The sequence below is a fragment of the Lynx canadensis genome, chromosome X (genome assembly GCF_007474595.2).
Source record: "Lynx canadensis isolate LIC74 chromosome X, mLynCan4.pri.v2, whole genome shotgun sequence".
NCBI lineage: Eukaryota > Metazoa > Chordata > Mammalia > Carnivora > Felidae > Lynx > Lynx canadensis.
The window spans coordinates 95,873,601-95,901,120 of record NC_044321.2 but is presented as its reverse complement, the minus strand read 5'-3'; the positions used below and the strand labels follow the sequence as shown (position 1 = coordinate 95,901,120).

At 43.5% G+C, this 27,520-nt stretch overlaps 1 long non-coding RNA gene across 2 annotated transcripts in view; it reads right to left on the bottom strand.

Moving 5' to 3' along the window:
- The window catches only part of LOC115507378, a 67,105-nt gene that overhangs the window by 18,856 nt on the left and 20,729 nt on the right, over nt 1-27,520 (bottom strand). The window contains exon 2 of one of the 2 annotated variants that reach the window (XR_003966628.1): nt 1,045-1,106. This is a non-coding gene — a long non-coding RNA (uncharacterized LOC115507378). The remainder of the gene's footprint in view (nt 1-1,044; nt 1,107-27,520) is intronic. The other variant, XR_003966629.1, reaches the window with a different exon arrangement.

Genomic DNA, 27,520 nt, shown 5'->3' with positions numbered 1-27,520 from the left:
AAATGGTAAGACTGGGTTCTGACATAGATCGTGATCTTTTTATTTCACCAACAAAGACCATTTAAAAGAATATCAGTTATACTCCTTCTACTACTAACAAACAACAGGAATAACATCTAAACCTCAAAGAGAAAGGCTACAATCCAGGTACTGTTCTCAATCTTAAAATGAACTATTTGATTTAATCCTCAGAAAAGTCCTATTCAATAGGCATTATTGCTATCTCCATTTTATAGGCAAGGAAATTTGAGGGGAAAAAAAGGCACTACATATGGGGCGCCTGGGTGGCTCGGTCCGTTAAGCGTCTGACTCTTGATCTCAGCTCCGGTCTTGATCTCAGGGTTGTGAGTTCAAGCCCCGCATTGGGCTCCACACTAGGCATGGAGCATACTTTAAAAAAAAAAAAAAAAAGCGCTTTGTAAATTGCTCCTGATTCCGCACTGATAATCGTTACAGTATGCTCTCATCAGCTGTGTTTCATAAAAGGTATCTTTAAGTTTTTTTAATAGACTTTACTTTTGGGGGGGTGCCTGGGTGGCTAGTCGGTTAAGCATTTAACTCTTGACTTCGGCTCAAGTCACGATCTCACAGTTCGTGAGACTGAGCCCCACGCTGGGCTCTGCGCTAACAGCATGGAGCCTGCTTGGGATTCTCTCTCTCCCCCTCTCTCTCTCAAAATAAATAAACCTTTTTTAAAAATAGACTTTTTTTTTTTTAAAGTAGGCTCCCTGCCCAATGCAGGGCTTGAACTCATGACCCCGAGAGCAAGCATCGCATGCTCTATCGACTGAGCCAGCCAGGTACCTCTGGCTTTAAAGGAAACCGCCAAACACCCAACGGGGGCCCTGATCTCAGAATCTAGGAATAACCAAGCAAAAGCACAGAAGCTCTGGGTTTGCGTCTTGGCCAAGTTAATGCTCTTCATCCCTGTTTTCTGAAATTTAATATGAAACTATTGATGTCTGTTGTGAGAAGTAAATGGCCTATCACATACTGAGCCCTTAACCCAGTGGCCGGCAAACAGCTAGGACCCCCAATACATACCAGCTGCGAGGCTTATCCCTTCTCCTCTTCATCTCGGCACAGCCCTGAAGGCTCACCTCCTGCTGGAAAGAAACAGAGCATGAACACTATAGACTGGTCCTGTTACTGAAGTCAGATACCGGGACTGACCGTACTCTCCTTCCTGCAACAGTCTCCCATTCCCCGCCCCCCCCCACCCCCCCCCCCCACCCCCGGGGCAGAGCAGAAGCAGGCAGAAATGTTTCGGTTCTACTTTCCATTGGTTGAAGATGGTTACTAAGCAGCACGCACAAACTCTCCTTCTGGGAACTCTGGGGAACACAGGCTGAAAGATTTCTTCCGAGGCTTCTGTAGCAGCTCCCAGCAAACATGTGGTCACTCAGGTATCAGGGACTGTTAGGAGAGCAGTGCTGCACAGCAAGGCCCTACGGTGCATCCCCTCCCGCCACCCCGCTGACCACCCGGACCCGAGACTTTCCCACAGTCCTGACAGTTCCCGCCTGCTCTGCCCAGCTAGCCTGTTGTTAGGAAGGCAAAGGGACAAAGGAACTAGGAAAGGTCACGAAAAGCGAAACTCCAGGTGACGATAAAATCCCAGAATTCTCATGATAAAGCACTGCTTTCCGTGAAGTTCTACAGCAGCACTTTCAACAATGGCCCAATTATGGAAAGAGCCTAAATGTCCATCAACTGATGAATGGATAAAGAAATTGTGGTTTAGGAAACCAATTTCACATATTAAAAAAAAATTGTGGTTTATATATACAATGGAATACTACTTGGCAATGAGAAAGAATGAAATATGGCCTTAGGTAGCAACGTGGATGGAACTGGAGAGTGTGATGCTAAGTGAAATAAGTCACACAGAGAAAGACGGATACCATATGTTTTCACTCTTATGTGGATCCTGAGAAATTTAACAGAAGACCATGGGGGAGGGGAAGGAAAAAAAAAAGGTTACAGAGGGAGGGAGCCAAAACATAAAAGACTCTTAAAAACTGAGAACAAGGGGCCCCTGGGTGGCTCAGTCGGTTGAGCGACCGACTTCGGCTCAGGTCATGATCTCACGGTTTGTGAGTTCGAACCCCGCATCGGGCTCTGTGCTGACAGCTCGGAGCCTGGAGCCTGCTTCCGATTCTGTGTCTCCCTCTCTCTCTGCCCCTCCCCCACTCATGCTCTGTCTCTCTCTGTCTCAGAATTAAATAAACATTAAAAAAAATTTAAAAAAACCCTGAGAACAAACTGAGGGTTGATGGGGGGTGGGAGGGAGGGAAGGGTGGGTGCTGGGCATGGAGGAGGGCACCTGTTGGAATGAGCACTGGGTGTTGTGTGGAAACCAATCTGACAATAAATCTCATGTTAAAAAAAATAAAAATAAAAATAAAAAAATAAAGAGGATCTTTCAGTGGATAACGGTCCCACCTCATTTGCTTGGTGCTAGAAGTCACGGACTTGGCTCCAAGCCAACTCACTGTACCAACAGCCAAGTCACAGAGCGACCAAGCAAACAAGCGGGCCATTCTTTGAAGGATCGACTTACCGTATGACTAATTCACCAAAGCTCGCCAAATTTGCCAATGAGCCAAAAATTTTGTTTTCTTTCAGTTTCGCTGAAGTATGCTCAATCATAAAAATCGCACATATTTGAAGCATATGTTTTGACGAGTTTGGACACACGCACACACCGCAATGTTGCTTTTATTTTTATATTTTAAAAATATTCATTTTTGAGACAGAGAGGGCCCATGAGTAAGAGAGGGGCGGAGGGAGGGGGAGAGAGAGAATCCCAGGCAGACCCATGCCCAGCGCAGAGCCCAACTGGGAGCTCAATCTCACGACCTGGGGATCCGGACCCGAGCTGAAATCGAGCATCAGACACTCAGCCAACTGCGCCACCCAGGCGCCCCTGCCATGTGGTTTTTAAATAGAGTCTATTGCCATTTTGTTTGGGCAAATGGGCATGACAAAGGGTGTGGAGAACCAGTTCTAGAAGGTTTTGTGCCTCCAGACATGTCCCCTCTCCCCGTTCTTTAGTCTCTCCTCAGTCTGGGATGAGCAGCCTGGCAAGACTGTTCTACCCTCAGGAGATGACCGTCTCCTCCACCCTCAACTAACAGCTGCAGCAACAGGAACTTAGCTGAGGGGTGAGGGCTTTCCCACCGTGTCCTTTCTTCCGTGTGTGTGTGTGTGTGTGTATGTGTGTGTGTGTGTGTGTGTGTAGAGATCAAACTTTCCCATGTCTCTCCTTTTCCTTTGTTTTAATCTTTTTCTTTTTAAAGTTTCTTCATTTTTGAGAGAAACAGAGACAGCATGAGCGGGGGAGGGACAGAAGATCCGAAGCAGGTTCTGTGCTGCTGACACAGAGCCTGACATGGGGCTCGAATTCACAAAACCGTGAGATCATGACCTCAGCTGAAACTGAGAGTCGGACACTTAATAGACTGAGCCACCCAGTCGCCCCTTTATATATATAAAGATATAAATTATCTTTATATCTTCTTATAAAGATAATAATCCTATTGGATCAGGACTCCATCCTTTGACCTCTTTTAACCTAAATTAACTCCTTGTAGGCCTTATATCCAAATACAGACCAATTGAGGGTTAGGGCTTGCTGTGTCCCCTTTATCCTCTTTATTTATTTAAAAAAATTTTTTTACATGTTTCTTTACTTTTGAGAGAGAAACAGAGTGTGAGTGGGGAGGAACAGAGTGAGAGGGAGACACAAAATCAGAAGCAGGCTCCAGGCTCTGAGCTGCCAGCACAGAGCCCGACGCGGGGCTTGAACTCACAGACCATGAGATCATGACCTGAGCCGTAGTCGGACGCTTAATCAACTGAGCCACCCACACGCCCCAGCTGTGTCCCCTTTAAATTCGTATTTTGAAGCCCTTATCCCCAATGTGATGATATTTGAAGATGGAGCCTTTGGGAATTAGGTTTAATGAAGACATAAGGGTGGGGTGCCCACCCTCATGATGTGATTAGTGCCCTTAAGAAAGAGATACCAGAAAGCTCAAGCTCTCTCTCCCTCCGCCCCTCCCCCCACCCCTGCACCCTGTGTGGCCACGCAAGCAGACGGCCACCTACAAGCCACGAGAGCATTCACCAGAAGCTGATCACGCTCGCACCTTGATCACAGACTTGCAGACTCCAGCAATGTGAGAAATACATTTCTACTGTTTAAAGCCACCCAGTCTGTGGTGTGTTGTGGCGGCCCTAGATGACAAGTAAGACAAGGCCTCAACATCTGAATTTGGGGAAAACACGATCCAGTCCACAGCACACACGTGAACTAACAGCAAGTGATTCAAGGTGGTTGAAAGTCTGGTTGAAAAGTCTTTGGATGCTCTGAAAATCTAACGAGTCTGATCCCGAGAGTGGGAAAATGTGAGTGCAACTTCAAGCTTCCCCAACCCCCCGGGGTTTTTTTTCCCTTTTTTTTTTAACCTTTTCTGAGCATCTCCTGAAACCCAAGAGCTTTAGGGATGCTAGCGGAAGGACAAAAATGGGTGAGCAGGAGTGGACGGAGTGATACCAACTCTATTTTGGTATGCAAAATAGAAAGGAACTTATTTTCAGAAACAGAAGCAACTTATTTTCAGAAAGCTGTCTTCTAAGTTCCAGACGTCAGAAAGAAAGGGACCAAGACCAGGCCTCCTAACCTTTACTGGCCTCACAGAAAGAAGGTTAAAGGCAGAGCGAAACGAGGTCAGTGTAAAGAGAAGCTTCTGGACAACTTTCACTTAGCTACTGAGCGGTACAAAGAGAGTTGAACCCCACTGCTAAGGAGAGATGAGGGGCCACTGAGAGATTTTAGGAGTACTGGCAGAACACGTAAGATTGAGGTGTTATTTGCAAAAGGATCCATCGCAGATATGCTCTTGGACAGGTAGATTAGATCAGCAGGTATGTAACATATGACAATTTGCTCCAAGTAATTTTCTGATTTTAACACAGTTTCAATTGAAATGGAAAAATAAGTAAGAAAGCAAAAGAACAGTCGAATAAGTGTGTAAGTAGGAGATTCAACATGACCCCATATTTATCAGAACAAGCTACAAAAACACTAATCGTTTAGACTATTGCTGGCTCAAAGGGGAAATACTTATCAGTAAACAGAGGGGATATACTAGAGTAGCTACTGGCCTACATGACATTAACGAATGCCAATATGTATCATAAGATGTTGCGGACATTTTTTTTTTACTTTTGATTTTATTAATCATTTATTATTTAAAAAAAAATTTTATTCCAGTATAGTTAACATACAGTGTTACATTAGTTTCACGTGTACAATACAGTGATTCAACGATTCTACACATTACTCAGTGCTCATCATAAGCATACTCTCAATCCCCTTCACCTGTTTGACCCATCCCCCATCCCCTTCCCTCTTATAACCATCTCTTTGTTCTCTATAGTTAAGAATCTGTGTTTTGGTTTGTCTCTTTTTTTCTTTGTTCATTTGGTTTCTTATATTACACATATGAGTGAAATCCTATGATATCTGTCTTTCTCTGATTGACTTATTTCACTTAGCATAATACCTTCTGGTTCTATCCATGTTGTCACATGTGGCAAGATTTCATTATATTTTATGGCTGAATAATACTCCATTGTGTGTGTGTGTCACACACTCACACACAAAACATCTCCTTTTTTACATTAAAAAATTTTTTTTAAGCTTATTTATTTATCTTGAGATAGAGCACGAGTGGGGAAGGGGCAGAGAGAGGGAGGGAGAGAATCCCAAGCAGGGGATTCGATGAGGGGCTCAATCTCAGGAACCACAAGATCGTGACCTGAGCTACAATCAAGAGATGGTCGCTCAAACGACTGAGCCACCCAGGCGCCCCTTGTCTTGCTTTTTAGTGTATAAGACTTCTAAACTGCAATGATATTGTGTGTCCACAGACTGACTACCATTCACTCAGGAAAGGGAGGTGGCCTTCTCTTTTTTTTAAAAAAAAATTAATTTCCATCTTCCTTATTGTATGATGTTTATCTTATATGTTCCCTTACATTCTAAGACAGACAATAAATAGATGGGTCGAAGATTTGGAAAGAAAAAAGAGCAGCTTGAAGCACAGAAAAGGGAATGGATTTTTTTTAATTTTTAAAATTTTTTTTTTAAATTTATTTTTGGGAGAGACACAGAGAGAGAGCACAAGCGGGAGAGGAGCAGAGAGAGAGGGAGACACAGAATCCAAAGCGGGCTCCAGGCTCTGAGCTGTCGGCACAGAGCTCCACATGGGGCTTGAACTCACGAACAGCAAGATCATGACCTGAGTCAAAGTTGGATGCTTAACCGACTGAGCCCCTGAGGGGCCCCAAAGGGACTCTATTTAAATGATGCAAATAGAAGAACAAAAGAAAAATCTCTAGCACATGCCCAATGGTTTATTCCGCTAAATTTTTATCCACAAATATTGCATGGTTATACAGGCATACCTCATTTTATTGCACTTTGCAGTTGTGTGTGTGTGTGTGTGTGTGTGTGTGTGTGTGTGTGTGTGTTTTAACAAATTAAAGGTTTATGGCAACCTTATGTTGAGCAAGTCTACTGGCACCATTTTTCCAACAGCATTTGTTCACTTTGTGTCTCTGTGTCACATTTTGGTAATTCTCACAATCCTTCAAACCTTTTTATTATTATTATATCTGTTATGGTGATCTATGATTAGTGATTATGACTTGCTGAAAGCTCAGATCATGGTCAACAGTTTTTAGCCATAAAGTATTTTTTAATTAAGATATGTACATTTTTTAGACATGACGTTACTGCACAGTTAATAGACTACAGTATAGACTACATATAACTTTTATATGCACTGGGAAGCCACAAAATTAATTTGACTTGTTTCATTGTGATATTTGCTTCATTGCAGTGATCTGGAACTGAACCCACGATATCTCCAAGGTATGCTTGTATATTTAAAGTATATCCTTAATTCAACAGAATGCCCCAGAAATAGGTTTACTCTGGCTAATGAAATGTTCTAAAGAACAGGAAATAAGCAAGAAAACCATGTTGTCACTTATCTTCTCATTTTCTATTGAAGAGATACGTGAAAATATGCATGCAGCAATTTTCTTCTCAAACGGAGTCCAGTGGACTGAGTGGAACGTACGATGAGTATATTCCACTGTACCCCTTGTCAGCTGTGTGATCTGGACAAATGATTAACCTCTCCCTGTCTTTGTTTTCTCATCTGCAAAACAGCAAATACTCCTAACTCACGCATATTGCTCAGCGCAGTACTTGGCCCGCAGTAGGCCTGCCAAGCATCCGAGCTGCTGCTCTCATCGCTGCTCGTTTTTTACTCCATGTAAAGCACTACCCTAGCTTTGGTGAGGAAACAAGTAGGACACCCGATCCGAAAATTCAAGTGTTCGCGGTGCAGGCAGGGAACCTCAGAACGCCACCCACAAAACCGTTCTCGGTGGGAAGCCGCAAGTCACAGCTGCTGTCTCTCAACGAGTGATCCACGCTTCGGGCCCACAGGCCAGGTGAGGTTGAGAAAGAAGAAAGAAGAAGGAGGTGAGTGAAAGGAGACAGAAAATGCGAAGAGGAAACGAGGCAAGACCCAAATGCTGAAGCCCGATGAGGAAGGGGTTGGGATGGGAACAGCGCAAGCAAAGGCAGAGGGTCAGAAATGAGTCCAGCGTGTTGAGATCAAACTTCATTGCCATGATTGTAGCTGAAAAAGATAAAGGCTATGAGGCTGAATGTGTGCTGACCCCCGGGACTGCCTCTAAGCAGATGCATAAAACACAACGCAAACAGCGGCTTAAAAAAGAAAAAGACTCAGCAAAGTAAAAGTGATTTTTGTGGCTATTTGCCTTTTCCTGCAATAAGTACATGATCCTGATGAACCGAAGTTCTCCTCTAATGTGATTCTAGCGAACTGAGGTATCGCTGTACAATATCACAAGGCTACCAGTTATGAGAGGGAATAAGCCAGTTTGTGTATGGTGCCTGAAAGTATTGGGAGGGTATGAACAGAGTTATTCAAAGCATCATTTTTATTTTGCCTACGGAGTGAGTCTTTCCCATGTTTCACAAGGTGAAGAAAAGCACGGTGAGGTGAATGGACCATGACTTACGGACTTGGCTGTGGTTGCTGCTCTGGGATAGCAACTCAGGGACTATGGAGATGACCTCCTCATCCCTTCCCATCCCACACGTCGACCAGGGTTCACAGCTGGTAGCTAGCCTCCTTGCTTCCAGTTCAGAACGAATGAACACCGAACACTCCCTTGAGTGGAGACTTCAGCAAAGTTTTGAGACTATAGAATCTACTCACCTAACAATTTGGCCATGGTGAGAGTCCAATGTCTAAGTTTTTATATCAAAAATTCTTTAATGTTTTGAGAGAGAGAGAGGGAGAGAGAGAGGGGGAGAGAGAGAGAGAAGCAGAGAGAGAGAGAGAGGGAGATACAGAACTCGAAGCAGGCTCCAGGTTCCAAGCTGTCAGCAGAGAGCCTAACACGGGGCTCGAACCCACGAACCAAAAGCTGAACCCATGACTTGAGCTGAAGCCTGAAGCTCAACCGACTGAGCCACCCAGGCGCCCGAAGTTTTATATTATTAAATACCAAAAGAACCGATTTAGCCTCTATTTACAATATTTCTGTCTGACTCCCTATTGGAGATGAGATTTTGACGTGGCTCCATGGAACTCGTGAGACATCCTTGGGAATTTCTCCTGATTAGGTGAAGAAATAGAACCATCTTTTGTGTTTCTTGGGGTGTTAGGGTTGAGGACCTAGGCCAGGGAAAATCACACTGTAAAACTTCCTCTGAGGGGAGTCTGGGGGGCTCAGTCGGTTGAGCGTCCGACTTTGGCTCAGGTCATGATCTCCTGGTTTGTGAGTTCAAGCCCCACCTTGGGCTCTCAGCCCTGTTCTCCTCTCTCTGCCCCTCCCCTGCTCGCATTCTCTGTCTCTCTCAAAAATAAACATTAAAAAAAAAAAAAAACCCAACTTCCTCTCAGTCCTGACTTTCCTTCATTCTTCATAAATATTTTAATCCAACCGAAACCTCTTACTTAGGATGACCAGTTGAGTACCCTATTGCCTGGCTTTGTGATGGGAACTGTGGAAGGAGATGTTAGGGGCCAATTTACATATTAATCTGAATTTACACACAGATCGACAGATTTACATATGAATCTGTTTCCTATCGCAGGTTTTCTTTCGTAAAGCCCAGCAGACTAGAGCTACCCACTTGTGCCCCACTGGCTTCCTCCCGGGGGTGGTACCCACCTGTCAGCCCCCACTTACCACCTTTGTTCCCACACCCCAAGGGAAGGTCTGGGCTCGGCCATTGCCATGGGTTTCTTTCTGCCCTAGGTCTCACAACCTTCTTTTCAACTTCGGAGTTCAAAACATCCCTTGTTTCATTTTCTTTGGCCCCCCTTATTCAAGGGGTACCAGACAGAGACTCCTCCTTGTTCTCTGCCTTATCTCTATTATTTTCCCCAGACAAAGATTCTTGGCCTTGAAAGAGAAAATTATGATCCAACTCTGCCGTTCTCATAAGGGCCCTAATTCTGTCTGGGGGCTGTGCTTTGGAGGGAGACAAGGACACCAATTATGCCATCTATGCCGGAATCTGAAATCTCTTGTTATCTCTTTGTGTAACCTGACCGAACGTGCTTTCAGAAGGAGTGCTTTGTTTTTCTGGAGTCTAAAATATTGGTAGAACAGTTTCCAAGCCATGGGCCTGTTGTTCTCAGAATGTTAATTCACTCTAAGTGCATAGCTGGTTGTTGCTCAAGTGCTGTACTGCCCGTTGATAGGCACATATTTGTAAGAAGATTGGGAGGAATGAGAGTTGTAATGGAATCACACTTGGCCTTTTGGAAGAAGAGTCTAAATTGCAACACTCTGTCAAGGCCTGCAAAAACACCCTTGAGAAGGCTGTTTACGTTTCTGAGAGGCAAACCGGTCTAGTGCCAGGGTTTGGGGAGGGGCCTTGTGTCTTCAACCCTTTAAGTAAAAGAGTTCTGGGCAGGATGGTGTGGGAAGTGCTTAGGGTATGAACCCGGGCTGGTGTGTGTTGCCCATAAGTGAATGATCTCGGACACAGAAAGGAGGACAAGGCCCTCCCCCCCACCCCCCGCCCCAGAGGCCGGCCTTCTCTGGGTAGAGCTCTCGGGGCTCCCTTGAACAGGCTGCTCCGCTGCTCTGGGCCTGCAGTCCTCATCTGACCAATGAAGGGACCGGCCCGGACCCCTGAAGTGTGGGGTAAAGGACAGGGTCCAGAGCACATCACCGCAACAACTCATTTCAAGGGAATTCAAATGTACCGCTGGCCAAATACCCACTACGAGTTGTGTCACAGGTCATCATCAGGGCCAGACCTCCAGAAGACAGGCCTATTATATCTGCAAAAGCTCTGTGTGTGTGTGGGGGGGGGGGGTAGATAGCATCTGTTAAGTTTCTTCGAGAAATTCATGCTGTAGAGTTTGGAAATCGAAGATAAATTCTTTCTTTTCACCTTTTTTTTTTTTTCCTTATGGCTCATCTCCCCTCCAGGACTCAACTGAGGACGAGGTAAATCCAGACAAGAAGAGGCAACTCACCAAACTTTAAGATGCCCTCTCACAACCCCCAGCCCCTGGTGCACGTACACCTTCCCCCACACCAGTACACTAAATGCCTTCAGAAGAGGTTGCTCACTTCTTTTTCTTAAGGAAAAATGGCCCAGGGCTGAGGCTCAGAGCAGAGCCTGGTCTCCCTCTGAAGGAAAGAGCTCTGGGTAGGGCGGAGGGCGTAGGCACCAAGCAGCTGCATCTGGGATAGCTGCACTGTCTGCATCTGGGACTGGGGCCCAGGGGAGGGCATGGCCACTCGGGAGGCTGGCCTCCAGAATGCCTTCTGCATGCCCTTTTTTACAGGCCATTTCTCTGCTGCAGTCCTGGGTTCCCTCGCCTGTAAAGTGAAAGGAATAAGCTTGATACCCCCAAAAGTCCTCTCCAGTGCTAAGGCAACACCTCCTCCAGGAAGGACTCCCTAGTCAACACAGACAAGATGGGGCAGTAAAGTGTGGGTTCATCCCCTTAGACGACTATCGCCCAGCAGACATATTTACCTTTGGGGCAGGAAACATGCCTGGTTCATCTTTGTGACCAGCAAGCCCAGCCAGAGGATGGGCACAGAGCAGGGGTCTCTAACAATGTGTGGGATATGTAAATGAGAAGCAGTCTAGGTAAGTAATTTTGACCAACCCTCTAGCAGACCTCTGCTATTCTTTTCCAACCTCTCCATTCACGGAACCAACCAGCGGCTAAGAACGTGGAATTTGTCATCAGATGACCCTGAGCTCAAATCACGGCCCCGCTGTCGTGTCACCCTGGCAGGTCGTCTACAGCAGCTGATGTGCGTGTCCTACCACACCTCCTCGGCCATATGCGCTTGGCCCAAAGTCCAACCGCCTCATGTTTCTTCCGCGGTCCGAAGCCCCTCTGCCTGTGTGGGGAAGGCTGGCAACACTGGGGAACAGATGCTCCCAGGAACAGCCCCCAACCGATGACCATGGGGAGTTGGTGTATACATGCTCCGCCTGATGCAGTCAGACAGCACTCCAAGTGCTCAAAAAACCCACAAAACTGCCAACAGGAATCCTACATCCAGCAAAGCAATCTTTCAGAAATTAAGGCAAAGATCTTCCCACTTAAACAAAAATGGAGAGAATTAGTTGCTTTCAGACTGAGTGTCCTTGGGGCATAATGGCCTCTCGGGTTCTCGGTGCACTGCTCTCTGCAATGAGAAGAAATGTCTGAAGAACTGGCTGTGATGTCCCCAAGACTGGGGGAGCACGAGGGTGAGGCAAGAGATTGCTAGAACTTTATGAATTCAGGCAGTTACTGCCTCTTTCTGCAACTCAATATACTACTTGCGAAATGAGAGTGTTTGTCCTCTGTAAGGATTTCAGACCCAAGGTGCTCAGGGGCCTTATGGGAAGAAAAGGAATCCTGAGCCTTTCCTAAGACTACTGGAAGATAGTAACGGAGTACTTACGACGTGCCAGGCACTGTTTAAGTACTGAGCGCTGTCAGCTAGGAGGGAGACAGAGATTCAACAAGACCGCAAACAACCAAACACGGTGGGGGTGAGGGCTTTTGGCTCAGGGGCTCAGAGAGGGCTTTACAGGAGGTGGCATCTAAGCAGAGTTATTAGGCTGTGAAGAAGGCATCCATACAGAGACCTGTAGAAAGAGCATTCCAGGCAGAGAGAACAGCCAGTAAAAAGGACCCAAGGTGGCAATGAACTTGGTGTGTATTTGTTTGTTTGTTTACTTATTTACTTGAGAGAGAGAGAGAGAGAGAGAGCATGAGCAAGGAAGAGAGGCAGAAGGAGGGAGGGAGGAAGGGGGACAGAGGGAGAAGGAGAGAGTAGGGGAGAGAGGGGAGGGGGAGAGGGAAGGGGAGAGGGAGAGGGAGAGGGAGAGGGAGAGGGAGAGGGAGAGGGAGAGGGAGAGGGAGAGGGAGAGAGAGAGAGAGAGAGAGAGAGAGAGAGAGAGAGAGAGAGTCTTAAGCAGGTTCCACACTAAGCACAGAGCTCAACACAGGGCTCAATCCCACAACCCTGGGATCACGACCTGAGTCAAAATCAAGAGTCAGATATTTAACCAACTGAGTCACCCAGGCACCCCGAGCTTGGTGTGTTTTGAAGGCCCACGTGACCAGAACCCAAGGGAGCCGGGAGCAGGAGCAAAAGAGGCTGGAAGTAAAGGCAGAACTGGTCTATAGGGAGTTGTTTGATCCTTGACCCCCCAATCCCAGAAATCTAAACGGTAATCAGCTCATTTACTTGTCCGTACTGGGGACTAGGCAATCCAGGAGGGTAGGGCCTGGCTGGTCTCACCGTTGCTGTACCCCCAGCGTCTAGCACAGTACCTGGCACACGATAGATATGCAAACAATGCCTGATGAATAAATAAATGGATGAATGAGTTAATGCATGTATCTAGCTATGCCCTTAACTCACAGTTTGACCTTGGCCAAGTGTATTTTCCTATCTGGACTTCAATTTTACTACCTCTACGATGCCTTGCAATGCCTGTTGAGTATTAATTCTCTAAAATCCGAACCTTCCCATTAATGGGATGGCTGGCATGGAGAAGGCCCTCTTTGAAACTGGCTCATTCCTCTGCCCCACGGACCGCCAGGAAAGCACCCAGATCACTTCCTCCGGGCATGATGCAAACACGTGTGCGCTTAAGTGGGGCAGTCAGCAGCTTACCTGGTATCCCACAGGCTTTGACCACTATGCAGGGCCTCCCGGGAAGTGCTCCATATACTCACCTCTCCCCATTTCCTCCCTTTTCTTTTCCCTCTGCGCTCAACCCCGTGAAACCTATTTGCTCAGATGAGCATCACGCTCCAACCACAGCCCCTGAGACTCTGGCAGCTCAAGGTACAAGGTACAAGGAACCCACTATCTGCTGTGCTGGGCAGGTGGCAGCCCCTGGAAGGGGAGCACAAGAGTCCCAACCCAGGCTCCTGACTCCTGCAGTCACTGGCCACCGTCAGACCGTGTCCTGCCCCATCTGATTCTCCAGGCCCTACAGGTCCCCGGCCCAACCCACTGGCTTCCAATTCAGGGAACGGCCACCTCTGCCTCCAGGGTAGGGGTGCTGGCTTGGAGGAGGAGGGCACCGAGTGGAGGCAGAGGTAGAGGAGGAAGAACAGCGAAGACGAGTCAGCATGTGTTCAGTGTGCACCTTGGCTTCCCAGCCTCTATGGATGGAGAAGCAGAAGGATGCCCAGGTCCTGGGCTGCTGGGATACGAGACGAGGACCAACTAGGGGGCGCTGTGTGGGATGGAAAGGAATCCAGACCCAGGGAGCGCCCAGCCTGGCAGCCGGTGTGAGAAATTAAGTCATGGAGAATTCCGAAGTTTAGTTTCCTCCCCAGCAGCCATCCTTGCGGAGGGCCGACTAACCACCAGGATGGAAGCACCCAGTAGGAGCTTTATAAGGCAGGTCTATTTCCAGCCCGAGGGATCTCCGCAAACAGATCCTGGAGAGGCGAGCCATAGAGGTATGAGGCATATGGATGGAGTCTGCGCACAAAACCAGCTCCATTACTTGATAACGTGCAGCCTGAAGCACCTTACTGAACCTTTTCTTTTTAAAATTGAAGTACGGTTGACACATGATATTTTAGTAGCGTTAGATGTACAACATGGTGATTTGGCATTTATACACAATTACAAAACGTTCACGGTAAGTATAGTTACCATCTGTCACCATACAAAGTTATTACAGTATGATTAACTATAGTCCCCATGCCGTACTGGTCATCCCCATGACATTTCTTTTATAACTGGAAGTTTGTACCTCTTTTTTTTTTAAGTTTATTTATTTTGAGAGAGAGAGAGAGCAGGAACAGGGGAGGGGGAGAGAGAGAGAGAAAGAATCTCAAGCAGGCTCTGTGCTTTCGGCCCTGATGTGGGGCTCCAAATCACAAACCGTGAGATTAAGAGTCAGAGGCTTAACCGACTGAGCCCTGGAATTTTGTACCTCTTAATCCCTTTTACCCCATCCATCCATCCCCCTGCAACCTCCTCTCTGGCAACCACTGGTTTGTTCTCAGTATTTATGGGTCTGTTTCTGTTTTGTTTTTTTTTTTTTTAATTGTGTTTGAAATCACTTCTATCTTCTTAAATTTAATGAGCCTTGTTTTGTGGCCTAAAATATGAACTATCCTGGAAAATGTTCCAAGTGTACTTGAAAAGAATGTGTATTCTGCTTCTTTGGGATGGAATGTTCTGTATGTATCTATTAAGCCTACCCGGTCTTATTTGTCATTTGAAGCCACTGTTTACTTACTGATTTTCTGTCTGGATGCTCTATTCATTGATGTAAGTGGGGGCATTAAAGTTCCCTACTATTATTGTCAATTATCCCTTTATATCTGTTAATATTTGTTTTATATATTTAGGTACTCCTGTGTTGGGCGCATAGAGGGGTACAACTGCTACTCCAGCTTTTTTGTTTGTTTCCATTTCCATGAAATATCTTTTTCCACCCCTTCACTTTCCTTATGTGTCTTTAGGTCTGAAGTGAGTTACTTGTACGCAGCATATAGATGGGTCTTGTTTTTTTCTATCCATTCAGTCACCCTATGTCTTTTGATTGGAACGTGTAGTCTGTTTACATGTAAAGTGATTATTATTTTTTTAAATGTTGATTTGCTTTTGAGGGAGAGACAGAGAGCGCGTGAGCAATGGAAGCGCAGAGAGAGAGGGAGACAGAGGATCCAAAGCTCCACGCTGACAGCAAGGAGCCCGCAAAGAGCCCGACGCGGGGCTCAAACTCACCAACCACGAGATCATGACCTGAGCCGAGGTCGGACACTTAACTGACCGGGCCACCCAGGTGCCTCACATTTAAAGTCATTATTCCTAAGTATGTACTTATAGTGACTTTGTTGTTTTCTGGCTATCTTGTGGTACTTCCATTTTCCTTTCTTGCTCTCTTCCCTTGTGGTGGGGTGACTTTCTTTAGTGTTATGCTTGGATTCCTTTATTTTTCTGTGTATCTATTACAGGTTCTTGGTTTCCGGTTACATGAGGTTCATCTATAACATTCCATGCATACAGCAGTCTGTATGAAGTTTATTGTCACTTAAGTCAACACGTTCTAAAAGCCCTGCATTTTTACACCCCCCTCCGTTTTCTGTAAATGATGTCATACTTCCCACCATTTTATTTCATGTATCCCTTAACTAATATTTTTTGTAAATCTTATTTGCAGTAAATAAGGAGATCATGGGGAAGAACTTCTAAAGCCATGACTCCTATTATTTTATTTATTTTTGTAGATAGAATTGATTCTCCTACTTTTGTGCTTTAACCTTCATACTAGCTTTGTAAGTGACTGATCTACTTTACTACCTTACCACATGTTTGTTTTTGCCACTGCAATCTTTTCCTTTCATAATTTTCTTACTTCTAGTTATAACCTTTTCTTTTCTACTTAAACAAGTCCTCTTAACATTTCTTGTGAGACCGGCTGAGTGGTGATGAACTCTGTTAACTTTTGTTTGTCTGGGACTCTCCTTCAATTCTGAATGATGACCTCGCTGGGTAGTGTATTCTGGGTGGTAAGCTTTTCCTTTCAGCACTTTGCAGTCAAATGCTCTTCCCCTGACCTATACCCACCTCCTTTCAGCACTCGGACTATATCATGCCGCTCCCTTCTGGCCTGCAAAGTTTCTGCTAAACATCAGCTTATGGTCTTATGGGTATTGTCTTGTATGCAACTAATTCTTTTTCTTTTGCTGCTTTTAAGATTCTCTCACCAGCTTTAATTTCTGATTTTTTAAAAGCTTATTTATTTATTTTGAGATAGAGAGAGCTCGAGTGGAGGAGGGGCAGAGACAGAGAAAGAGGGGGAGAATCCCAAGCAGGTTCCGTGTGGTCGGTGCACAGAGCCCAACACAGGGCTTGAAGCCATGAAACCATGAGATGATGATCCAAGCTAAAATCAAGAGTTGGATGCTTAATCGACAGAACCACCCAAGTGCCCCTAATTTTTGACATTTAACTATTATGTGGCTTGGTGTGGACTCAATATATTTTAAAGAATTAAAATCATACAAAGTATGTCTCAGATCACAATGGCATGGAAATGGAAATTAAAAACAAAGAAATTTGGGCAAAGCAAAAATATGTGAAAATTAAAGTACACTGTAAAAAACCAATGGATCAAAGAAAAAAATCACAATGGAAATGAGATTAATTCTGAGATGAAATTTTAATAGAGTAATTTGAGATGAATGAAAATGACAACAAAACATACCAAAACATTAAATGCAGCTAAAGCAGTATTTAGAGAGAAATTTACAGCTCTAAATGTCCACATCAGAAAAGAAGAAAGATGGCAAATCAACAATCTGTTTTTTAACTTTTTTAAGTTTACTTATTTTGAGAGAAAGACAGAGAGAGCAAGTGGGGGAGGGGCAGAGAGAGAGGGAGGGGGAGAATCCCAAGCAGGCCGTGTGCTGCCCGTGCAGAGCCCAACACGGAACTCAAACTCACAAACTGAATCACCCAGGCACCCCAAATTAACAATCTTCTTAAGAAACTAGAATAAAAAAAGCCAACTCAACGCAAAGAAAGCAGAAAAGGAAATAAGGGTTAGAGCAGAAATTAATGAAATAAAAGTTAAAAAATAGAGAAAACCAATAAAACCCAAAGTTGGTTCTTTGAAAATATCAACAAAATTGACATTTAGCTAGACCGAGGGGGAGAAAAAAAAGAGTGCACGTGAGAGAAAACAGAAGTTACTAAAATCAGAAGCGAACAATGGAAGATTACTAACAATTTTATAAAAATAAGAAATAATTATAACGGAATAGTATGGACAACTGTATTAGATAACTAAGCCAACAAATTAGATAACTGAGATGAAATGAACAAATTCCTAGAATGACACAAACTAGTGAAACTGACTCAAGAAGAAGTAGAGTATCTGAAAGACCTATAAGAAGTAAAGTGAGTGGGGTGCCTGGGTGGCTTAGTAGGTTGAGCATCCAACTCTTTATTTAGACTCAGGTCGTGATCCCAGGGTCATGGGATCAAGCCCTGCATCAGGCTCCACGTGGAGCCTGCTTGAGATTCTCCTTCTCTCTCCCTCTCCCCCATTCATGTGCTCTCTCTTTCTCTCTCTCTAAAACACACACACACACACACACACACACACACACACACACACACAAAGTAAAGAGAGTGATGGGGGGCCTAGCTGGCTCAGTCCAGAGAGCATTTGACTCTTGATCTCAGGGTTGTGAGTTCAAGCCTCAAGCCCCATGTTGGGTGTAGAGATTACTTAAAAAAATTTTTTTTAAAGAAAGAAAGGAAAAAGAAGACAGTCAATTAAATGAATTAATAACAAAGAAAACTTCAATAATGAAAAGCCCAGAACCAGGTTGATCAATACTAAATCTTCATAAATTCTACCATAAAATAGAAAGGAGGGTACACATTCCAACTCATTCTATGAGGACAGTATTACCTCAATACCAAACCCAGACCAAGATATCTAAAGTAAAGAACTCTACAAACCAATATCTCTTATTAATATAGATACAAAAATCCTCATCAAAATGCTGACATGTTGAATCCACCAATATATAAAAAGGGTTGTACACCATGACCAAGTAGGAATTTATCCCAGTAGTAATATTAGGTTAATAACGCAAGGTTACTAATGTATTATGTAATGCAAGGTTAGTTTAGCATCTGAAAATTAATGTAATACAGCAAATCAATAGAAAAATGCATAAAAACCACAAAATTTTCTTCAGTAGATGCAGAAAAAGCATTTGGCAGAATTCAGCAGCCCTTCATAGTAAAAACATACAACAAACTAGGAACAAAAAAAAGGATTTCCTTGGGGTGCCTGGCTGGCTCAGTTGGAAGAGCATGTGACTCTTGATCTCAGGTTTGTGAGTCTGAGCCCCATTGTTGGCTTGGGTGTAGATATTACTTAAAAAAAAAAAAAAAAAGAATCTCTTCAACATGTTAAAGGGCATCTACCAAAATCCCACAACGAACATCAAACTTACCGGTGAAAGACTGAATGCTTATCCAATAAGACCAAAACGACGACAAGGATGCTCACTCTTGTCACTTCTTTTCAACAGTGTGATGGAGATTGACAAGAAAGAAGTAAATGGGGTAAGAAAAGAAGTAAAAAGCATCCAGGTGGGAAAGGAAGAAGTAAAACTATCTCTACTTGCAGATGACATTATTTTCTAATTTCCTTTGTATCTTCTAATTTGACCCATTGTTTGTTTAAGTATGTGTTTTTTATTTTCCACACAGTAGTGGCCAAGGGTAGGCCACCCCAAGATGTGCCTCTTCGGCAGGAAGATTATTTTGTGCTGAAAATAATCAAGACCCAAAAGACTCAGGAAGAAAATTTGACCTTCCCCCTAACTGCCTAAAAAAATTTAGAGGATTCCTTCAGAAAGAGAGAATAACCAATACAGACAACTACATTCTATGACAGACAGAGAGGAACCTAGCAAGACCTGTTTGATCAAAGTTCTCTCTGTGACACATTATTTCTAGATGGTCCAACAAACATTTGTTCACCAAATATTTACTCTTTTTCATCTTCCTGTGAATTGCTTTCCTTCACTTTCAAGTTCCAGACCCCATCCCCTTCTCCTTAGTTCTGGATGACACATTTACCTCATTTTGCCTGACTATCTGGAATTTCATGTCTGTGTGGATTCCCTGTATGTTTGTAATTAAATTTGATTTTGTCCTTTTTTTTATTAAAAATTTTTTTAACATTTATTTATTTTCGAGACACAGAGAGAGAGAGAGACACACACACAGAGCACGAGTGGGGGAGGGGCAGAGAGAGAGAGGGAGACACAGAATCCAAAGCAGGCTCCAGGCTCTGAGCCGTTAGCACAGAGTCCGACTTGGGGCCCGAACTCATGGACAGTGAGATCATAAACTGAAGTCAGATGCTTAACCAACTGAGCCACCCATTTTTTCCTGTTAATATGTCTCATGTCAATTTAATTGTTAGACCAACCAGAAGACCCATGAAGGGTAGAGTAAATTTTACCCTTGGCAGGATAAACTTCCACTGGATATTTGCTCCCCAAATTCCGCAGCTTAGAGATCTTGGGCAACTGATATACGGCCGGCAGAAGGTAAGATTTCTTACCACGTCAGCCTCCTGGAATCTCCATCTGTGGAGTCCAGTGAAGCAAGAGTGATGATTGATATATGTATATATATATATATATATATATATATATATATATATATATAGGTTAGCAGGAAAACATATTTGTGGCTTAGGGACTCTACATTTGGTAGAGTACTGATCCATTTCTTCCCAGATGATGGTCTTGGTTTTTCTTTGCCTTTGTCTGTTGTGTCATTTGTCTTAAGGAGGAAAAACCATAGGGTAAGAATGCAGGCATAGACCCTAATAAGCCTGCCATTTGAGGCAGGCTCACAGACCAGTGAGTGCACATTTCTTGTTAGACAAACTCAGCTGTGGGTTAATGTGCACATGAAGCAAAGGCTGTTGCTAACGGACATCTTGAGAGTCAAAGCCGCAAAATTAGTGGCGTGGGTAAAGCACGTAAAAGATGTTAGAGTGCTTCCCACCCAACTCAAAGACTCCGATATTGGGAAGGGGGAGCTGGAGTCTGGCGCCTTAGAACATTCTGCCATCCTGACACTGTGAAAGACTCCTATATTAGGATAAATTAACCATGGAATGGGTTAGATTGACACTAGGTCACCCATCAACCTCAAGGAAATTTCCATGCAACACAAATTCCATAAAACACAATCCCCAAGGCTTCAGCACATCCCTCTGAGGTTATTAGCTTGGCTCTGAAAGACCCAAGGCTTAGCTAAAGCTATTATGTGTGTATGAGAAAAAACAGGAGGTTTTCCTTTCATTTTTTTCTATCTTCTGAGAGCTTGGCTTTATGACCAGTGAGAATATTCTCTCTCTGGTCTCTACCAACTGGAAAATGCATGTACCAGTATGTATCCGGCAGACAGCTGAAATGGCTGTAGATCTGAATTTAGGGAAATCTTTAAAAAAAAAAGTGGGTGAACTTCTGCTTGGCAAGTCACCCTTTTCTACTCAAAAGGGGGTCAAATATGTAATTCCTTGTGTTTTGGAATAGCTGATTAAAAACATGGTACCTTATGCAGCCACTATGGAAACAGTATGGAGGTTCCTCAAAAAATTAAAAATAGGGGCACCTGGGTGGCTCAGTCGGTTAAGCCTCTGACTTCGGCTCAGATCATGATCTTGCGGTTCACGAGTTCGAGCCCCGTGTCAGACTCTGTGCTGACAGCTCAGAGCCTGGAGCCTGCTTTGGATTCTGTGTCTCCCTCTCTCTCTGCCCCTCCCCCACTCACACTCTGTCTCTGTCTCTCTCTCAAAAATAAATAAACATTAAAAAAATTAAAAATAGGGGCGCCTGGGTGGCTCAGTCGGTTAAGCATCCGACTTCGGCTCAGGTTATGATCTCACGGTCCATGAGTTCGAGCACTGCGTTAGGCTCTGTGCTGTTAGTTCAGAGCCTGGAGCCTGCTTCAGATTCTGTCTCCCTCTCTCTCTGTCCCTCCGCCCACTCACGCTCTGTCTCTCAAAAAATGAATAAACATAAAAAAAAACATTTTTTGGGGCGCCTGGGTGGCGCAGTCGGTTAAGCGTCCGACTTCAGCCAGGTCACGATCTCGCGGTCCGTGAGTTCGAGCCCCGCGTCGGGCTCTGGGCTGATGGCTCAGAGCCTGGAGCCTGTTTCCGATTCTGTGTCTCCCTCTCTCTCTGCCCCTCCCCCGTTCATGCTCTGTCTCGCTCTGTCCCAAAAATAAATAAACGTTGAAGAAAAAAAAAACATTTTTTAATTAAAAATAGAAATACCCTATGATCCAGTAATCGTACCATTGAGTATTTACCCAAAGAATACGAGAACACTAATTCAACAGGATATATGTATCCTGCATATCCATACTGCAGCATGATTTACAAGAGCCAAATTATGGAAGCAGCCCCAGAAATGTGGTATGTATGCACAATGGAATATTATTCATTCATAAAGAAGAATGAAAAAAGCTTGCCATTTGCAACAACATGGATGGAGCTAGAGAGTGTAATGCTAAGCAAAATAAGCCCGTCAGTGAAAGACAAATACAACAGGATCTTACTCATACGTGGAATTTAAGAAATGAAACAAATTAACAAAGGGAAAAATTGAGACAAACCAAAAAAACAGACTCTTAACTATAGAGAACAAACTGATGGTTGCCAGAGGGGAGGGGAAGGGGGTGATGGGTGAAACAGGTGAAGCAGATTAAGAGTATACTCATCTTGATGAGCAATGAATAATATATAAAATTGTTGAATCGCTAGATTGTACACCTGAAACTAATATAACACTGTATGTTAACTATACTGGAATTAAAAATAAAAATAAATAAATAATAAATTTTAACTACAAATTAATCAAAAAACAGGCTTCCTTATAGTTCTTGCCCAACTGTGCCAGATCTCAGGGGAGTTTGTCATTAAGTGGTCCCAGCCCATAAGGAACCTCTGTTATTTCAACCTTCCTTGCTTGTTAGTACTGGAAAAGTCCCATTCCATTAGCACCTGCCCAGTGTCATCGATTAGTAGCTCTGTGACTGTAAGCATCTCACATTCCAGTGGGACACCAGAGATACTGTTTTCAATACAAGATCCTTACCACCTGTACAACGAGGGTTTTTGCTTTCTTACCCTAACGTGGGGAAGTGAACTTTCTGAACCTTGTTTGGGCTGTATTTTTTTTTTACACTGCCTTTGGGTATTCCTCTTACATCCCTTGTTGAGCCATAAAAAGGCTTTTTTGGTTTAAGTCACTATTAAGATTAATAGATCCTACTTGTCAATGGCCAGACAATGGATCCTTGACATTGATTATATCTGAAAGAAAAAAAAATAAGGGCGTTTGGGTGGCTCAGTCGGTCAAGCCTCCGACCTCCCTCTCTCAAAAATAAATAAACATTAAAAAAATAATTTAAAAAAATTTTAAAAGAAAAATTACAGAGAACTCTCAATTGTCTTATTAGTAGAACAGCTGGCCTTCGGGGCTCCCTTGACAAGATGAAAGAATAGAGATTAGACCTAGAATAAAAATTAATGTCTACATCCAACGTAAATTCCCATTGTTAAAATCCAGCCCCATCTTCCTATTTTAACTTCACTTCCCCTGCAAAATTTAGACAGCCACCAGCCTAAAGTCAAGACCCAAAGTATACAGGTTGCTCCTGTAAATGCTAAAAGCCAGGAAATGGATTCAACAAAAGCACTGGAGACTAGCAGCAAGGCTCACTTAGCTCCTATTTCCAGGGCTCTGTAGTCTTGGCTCGGCCAGCTTCAGGCATTCCTACGCAAACAATATCCTTTACAGATGCACCCTAGACCCCCACCGAAAAAAATTTCAGGTCCCCCGGAAGGCAGCAGACCTTTTAAATTATAAAGCCCTTTAACCTCCACTTTGAGAAGATTCTACCAAATTTCGAGAGGAATTAGCTTAGTGGCCATTCACAACCCCCCACCCCACCCCATCATAGCGGAACAGAATTTCTCTTAGGCCAGCCTACAAATGATGAGCTAAAGGTCAATATTCAGGGGCTAATAGAGGCCGAAGCTGAATTGCATGCTCAAAAGGTTTTTGTTAACATGCTTTATACAGATATCACGAAGGCATAAATCTCTTAATTCCCATTTTAGTTAAAAATCTCCCAGATGGGAGCAACTTTGGTTAAAGAAGTAGGTCAATGCCCTAGAGAGTCAGTCTGTAATCCAGTTCTTTGGGGGAATGAGAGACAACGGTCTTTCTCTTGCAAATCTGTACAAAACGGGAAATGCAACTCTTGAAACAAAACCCAAAACCTAGCCTATTCCTTTCAAAATACTTCTAGATAATATAAAGATACTATATTAGAATATTAGAACAAAAACTGTTCAGTACTTATGAAAAAAGAACGAAAATATTAAATAGCAATTACCTTGAAACTCTCAGAAGAGAATTTGCATTTTTTTCTCTGTCCCTTGAAATTATAGATCTTATTATGATTTTGAAATGTAAACACAACCCAGAATCACCTGAGACTGAAGAATACGGGGAAGAGAGAGGCCTTTTAAAAATAAAACTGTTAAAAAGGGCTCTTGGGCCCACATTCTAGCACCTCTGATAACAGGCAAGTATGCTCCCCCCAAAAACTCCACCTTGGAGAAAACATGGATACTTTCTGTGCCTCTGCGATGTAAATTTCCTACCCCCATCTTCTCTAGGACCCAAGAGCCATTCTTTCAAATGCAAACTTAAGGCAGAAGTTTTTCAGCAGAAATAGAGAGATATTTAGAAACTGGGCCTAGAATGTCCTCTCCAAAGATACCGATGTGGTTTGAAGTGTTGGGGTTGGGAATCAACAGCCAAAAAGAATTCTTGACATGTCTTTGGTGCAAAAAGGTGGTTTTATTAAAGCACGGGGACAGGACCCATGGGCAGAAAAAGCTGCGCCGAGGTTGTGAAGAGTGACTGATTATATACCTTCAGTTTGGGAGGGGGTCAGGGACAGCATAAGTCTCTAATGTATTTTGGAGACAGTTTCCAGGACCTTGAGAGGCTAGGTGCTGTTAGGAAAAGGTCATGTATCTGTCACCGTTTACTAAAAACTCAGTCATGAGACCCTTCAGATGTGTATCAGGGGCCATAAGCTTGGAGTATGATTGCTAACATAGATCTTGGGGGTGGGTAGAGATAAAGGAAGTTTCCAAGGGAATTTTTATATGTTAAAGTCGACATACAGGATCCTGGAGGTGAGGATAATCTTAAACTACGATTCCCTTTTGCCCCTAGCAAAAGGGAGCAACTGAGGCAGCTGAGCTCCCAGGGGAAGGACACTCTGCCTGTCTCAAGGACTTGTCAGTGGGCTAGAAGTTGTAAGGGAAATTAATTTTTTTCTTCTGCCTTTGTTTCCCACATCAATACTAGTACGAACAAAAGCTATATAAGATCCTTGTATGTCTATTTATGTTGTCTGTCTATACACACACACACACAAATGATGTGAATGTGAAATATCTTTCTACCTCCCCATGGCATTGCTAAAATTAATTTGTAAAAGAACTCCATTTGGGGCGTTGGGTGGCTCAGTCAGTTACATCTGACTTCAGCTCAGGTCATGATCTCACAGTTCTTGAGTTCGAGCCCCACATCAGGCTCTGGAGCCTGCTTCAGATTCTCTGTGCCCCCCTCTCTCTGCCCCACCCCCCTCACACTCACAGGTGCACGCAAGCTCTCTCTCTTTCTCTCTCTCAAAAATGAACATTATAGAAAAACTATTTAATTGGTTTATAGAAAATTAAATGTTTATATAAATTTAGTATTCATAAAAATTCCCAACAATAAAATAAAAACATAATCCAAATGAATTTCAGGTTCATGTGATCTTGGAAAATATTCAGTACTAAAGCTAATTTAATGTTGTTGGTTTAATTAAAAGAGACATATCTTTAGAGTTATTAGCATTAAATATAAAACTTTTATTCTGCCTGAGTTTACTTAAAGGCAAATAAATTCAAGTTATCTCTGTTGCAAAATTTGTCAGCAAAAAATAATGGTCAACTTTGGCTCATGTCTAATGAAGTTTTTGCAGGTAATCTAACCGTGAGTGTTAAGAACAAATAAATTGACTTAGCACAAGACTCTCCAGTTCCATCCACGTTGCTACAAAAGGCCATATTTCATTCTTTCTCATTGCCACGTAGTATTCCATTGTGTATATAAACCACAATTTCTTTATCCATTCATCAGTTGATGGACATTTAGGAGCGCTATGCTAAGTGAAATAAGTCATACAGAGAAAGACAGATACCATATGTTTTCACTCTTATGTGGATCCTGAGAAACTTAACAGAAACCCATGGGGGAGGGGAAGGAAAGAAAAAGTTAGGGAGGGAGGGAGCCAAACCATAAGAGACTCTTAAAAACTGAGAACAATCTGAGGGTTGATGGGGGGTGGGAGGGAGGGGAGGGTGGGTGATGGGTACTGAGGAGGGCGCCTTTTGGGATGAGCACTGGGTGTTGTATGGAAACCAATTCAACAATAAATTTCATATTAAAAAAAAAGAACAAATAAACTGAGAAAGGTGTAAATAAAAAACAGGTTTGTAAATAAACTTTTTAAATAGTTTGCACAAACCATTTTGGTGACCTGAAATCCTAAACTTTTGATAAGTTAGGTTAAGTAAGGTGTTCAGTTAAATTCATTAAATATATATATCATTTCCAGGGTGCCTGGGTGGCTCAGTCAGTTGGGGATCCCACTCGATTTCAGCCCAGGTCATGATCTCATGGTTTGTGAGTTCAAGCCCTGCATCAGGCTCCACGCTGATGGTGCAGAGTCGGCTTGTGATTCTCTCTCTCCCCCTCTCTCTCTGCCCCTTCAGTGCCCTTTCTCTCTCTGTCAAAATAAATAATCAAACTTAAAAAAAAATCTACATCATTTCCAAATAAGATAAAATAATAAAACATTCATTACTGAGCAGAGGTTTACCTGCCTTTGTCTTCTAATTACAGAGAAACTGAAGATAAATTTGGGCCTGTTAATGAATATTTTCATGCTTTATTGAAAGATTGTACTATAAAGAAGCACGTTTATAGAAATTATGAAACGTATTGATGAATTTGCCAATCTAAAGAATGCTGCTGTAACAAACAGTTCACATTTGCTTACTACTTTGTTTTCACTAGGAATAAAGGTTTCTAAGGGTTAAGAATTCCAATTAACATATGTGGTTAGGGGTGCATTGGTGCCTCAGTTGGTTAAGACTCCGACTCTTGATTCCTGCTCAGGTCATGACCTCACAGTCCTGAGATCCAGCACTGTGTTGGGCTCCATGCTGAACGTAGAGCCTGCTTAAGGTTCCCTCCCTCCCTCTCCCTCGGTCTCTCTTCCTCTTGCACGCGCAAGTGCACTCTCTCACAAAAAATAAAAATAAACAGGGGCACCTGGGTGGCTTAGTCAGTTCAGCGTCCAACTCTTGATTTCAGCTCAGGTCATGATCTCACAGTTCATGAGTTCGAGCCCCACATCAGCCTCTGAGCTGACAGTGCGGGGCCTGCTTGGGATTCTCTCTCTCTTTCTCTGCCCCTCCCCTGCTCTCTCTCTCTCTCTCTCTCAAAAAAAAAGCATATATGAATAAAAAAGAAGGGGGAGGGGCGCCTGGGTGGCGCAGTCGGTTAAGCGTCCGACTTCAGCCAGGTCACGATCTCACGGTCCGTGAGTTCGAGCCCCGCGTCGGACTCTGGGCTGATGGCTCAGAGCCTGGAGCCTGTTTCCGATTCTGTGTCTCCCTCTCTCTCTGCCCCTCCCCCGTTCATGCTCTGTCTCTCTCTGTCCCAAAAATAAATAAACGTGGAAAAAAAAAATTTAAAAAATAAAAAAATAAAAAAAAAAAAAAAAGAAGGGGGAAACTGGGTGGCTCAGTCAGTTAAGTGTCCAACTCTTGACATTGGTTCAGGTCATGAGCTAGTAGTGGTTTGTGAGTTCGAGCCCTGCATCGGGCTCTGCGCTAACAGTGTGGAACCTGCTTGAGATTCTCTCTCTCCCCCCCTCTCTCTCTGCCCCTCTCCTGCTCGCGCGCCCGTGTGCTTGCTCTCTCTCTCTCAAAATAAACTTTAAAAAATAAACAAATAAAAAGATTTTATTCTTCCAGGTTTAAGGAAATTTTTCTCTTAAGAAAACTATGATTTAACAACAATTTGATAAATTAGATTTTTGTAGGAAGAACTGAAACATTTATCCTTTTCTCCTTAATCTCTCCAGAACTTGGCAACTCTTGGTGAGTATTCTCATTTTTTTTGTGGCAATATATTTATTTGCATAAACTAAATAAGAAATCTGTTCTCCTTGTAACATTACACAATTG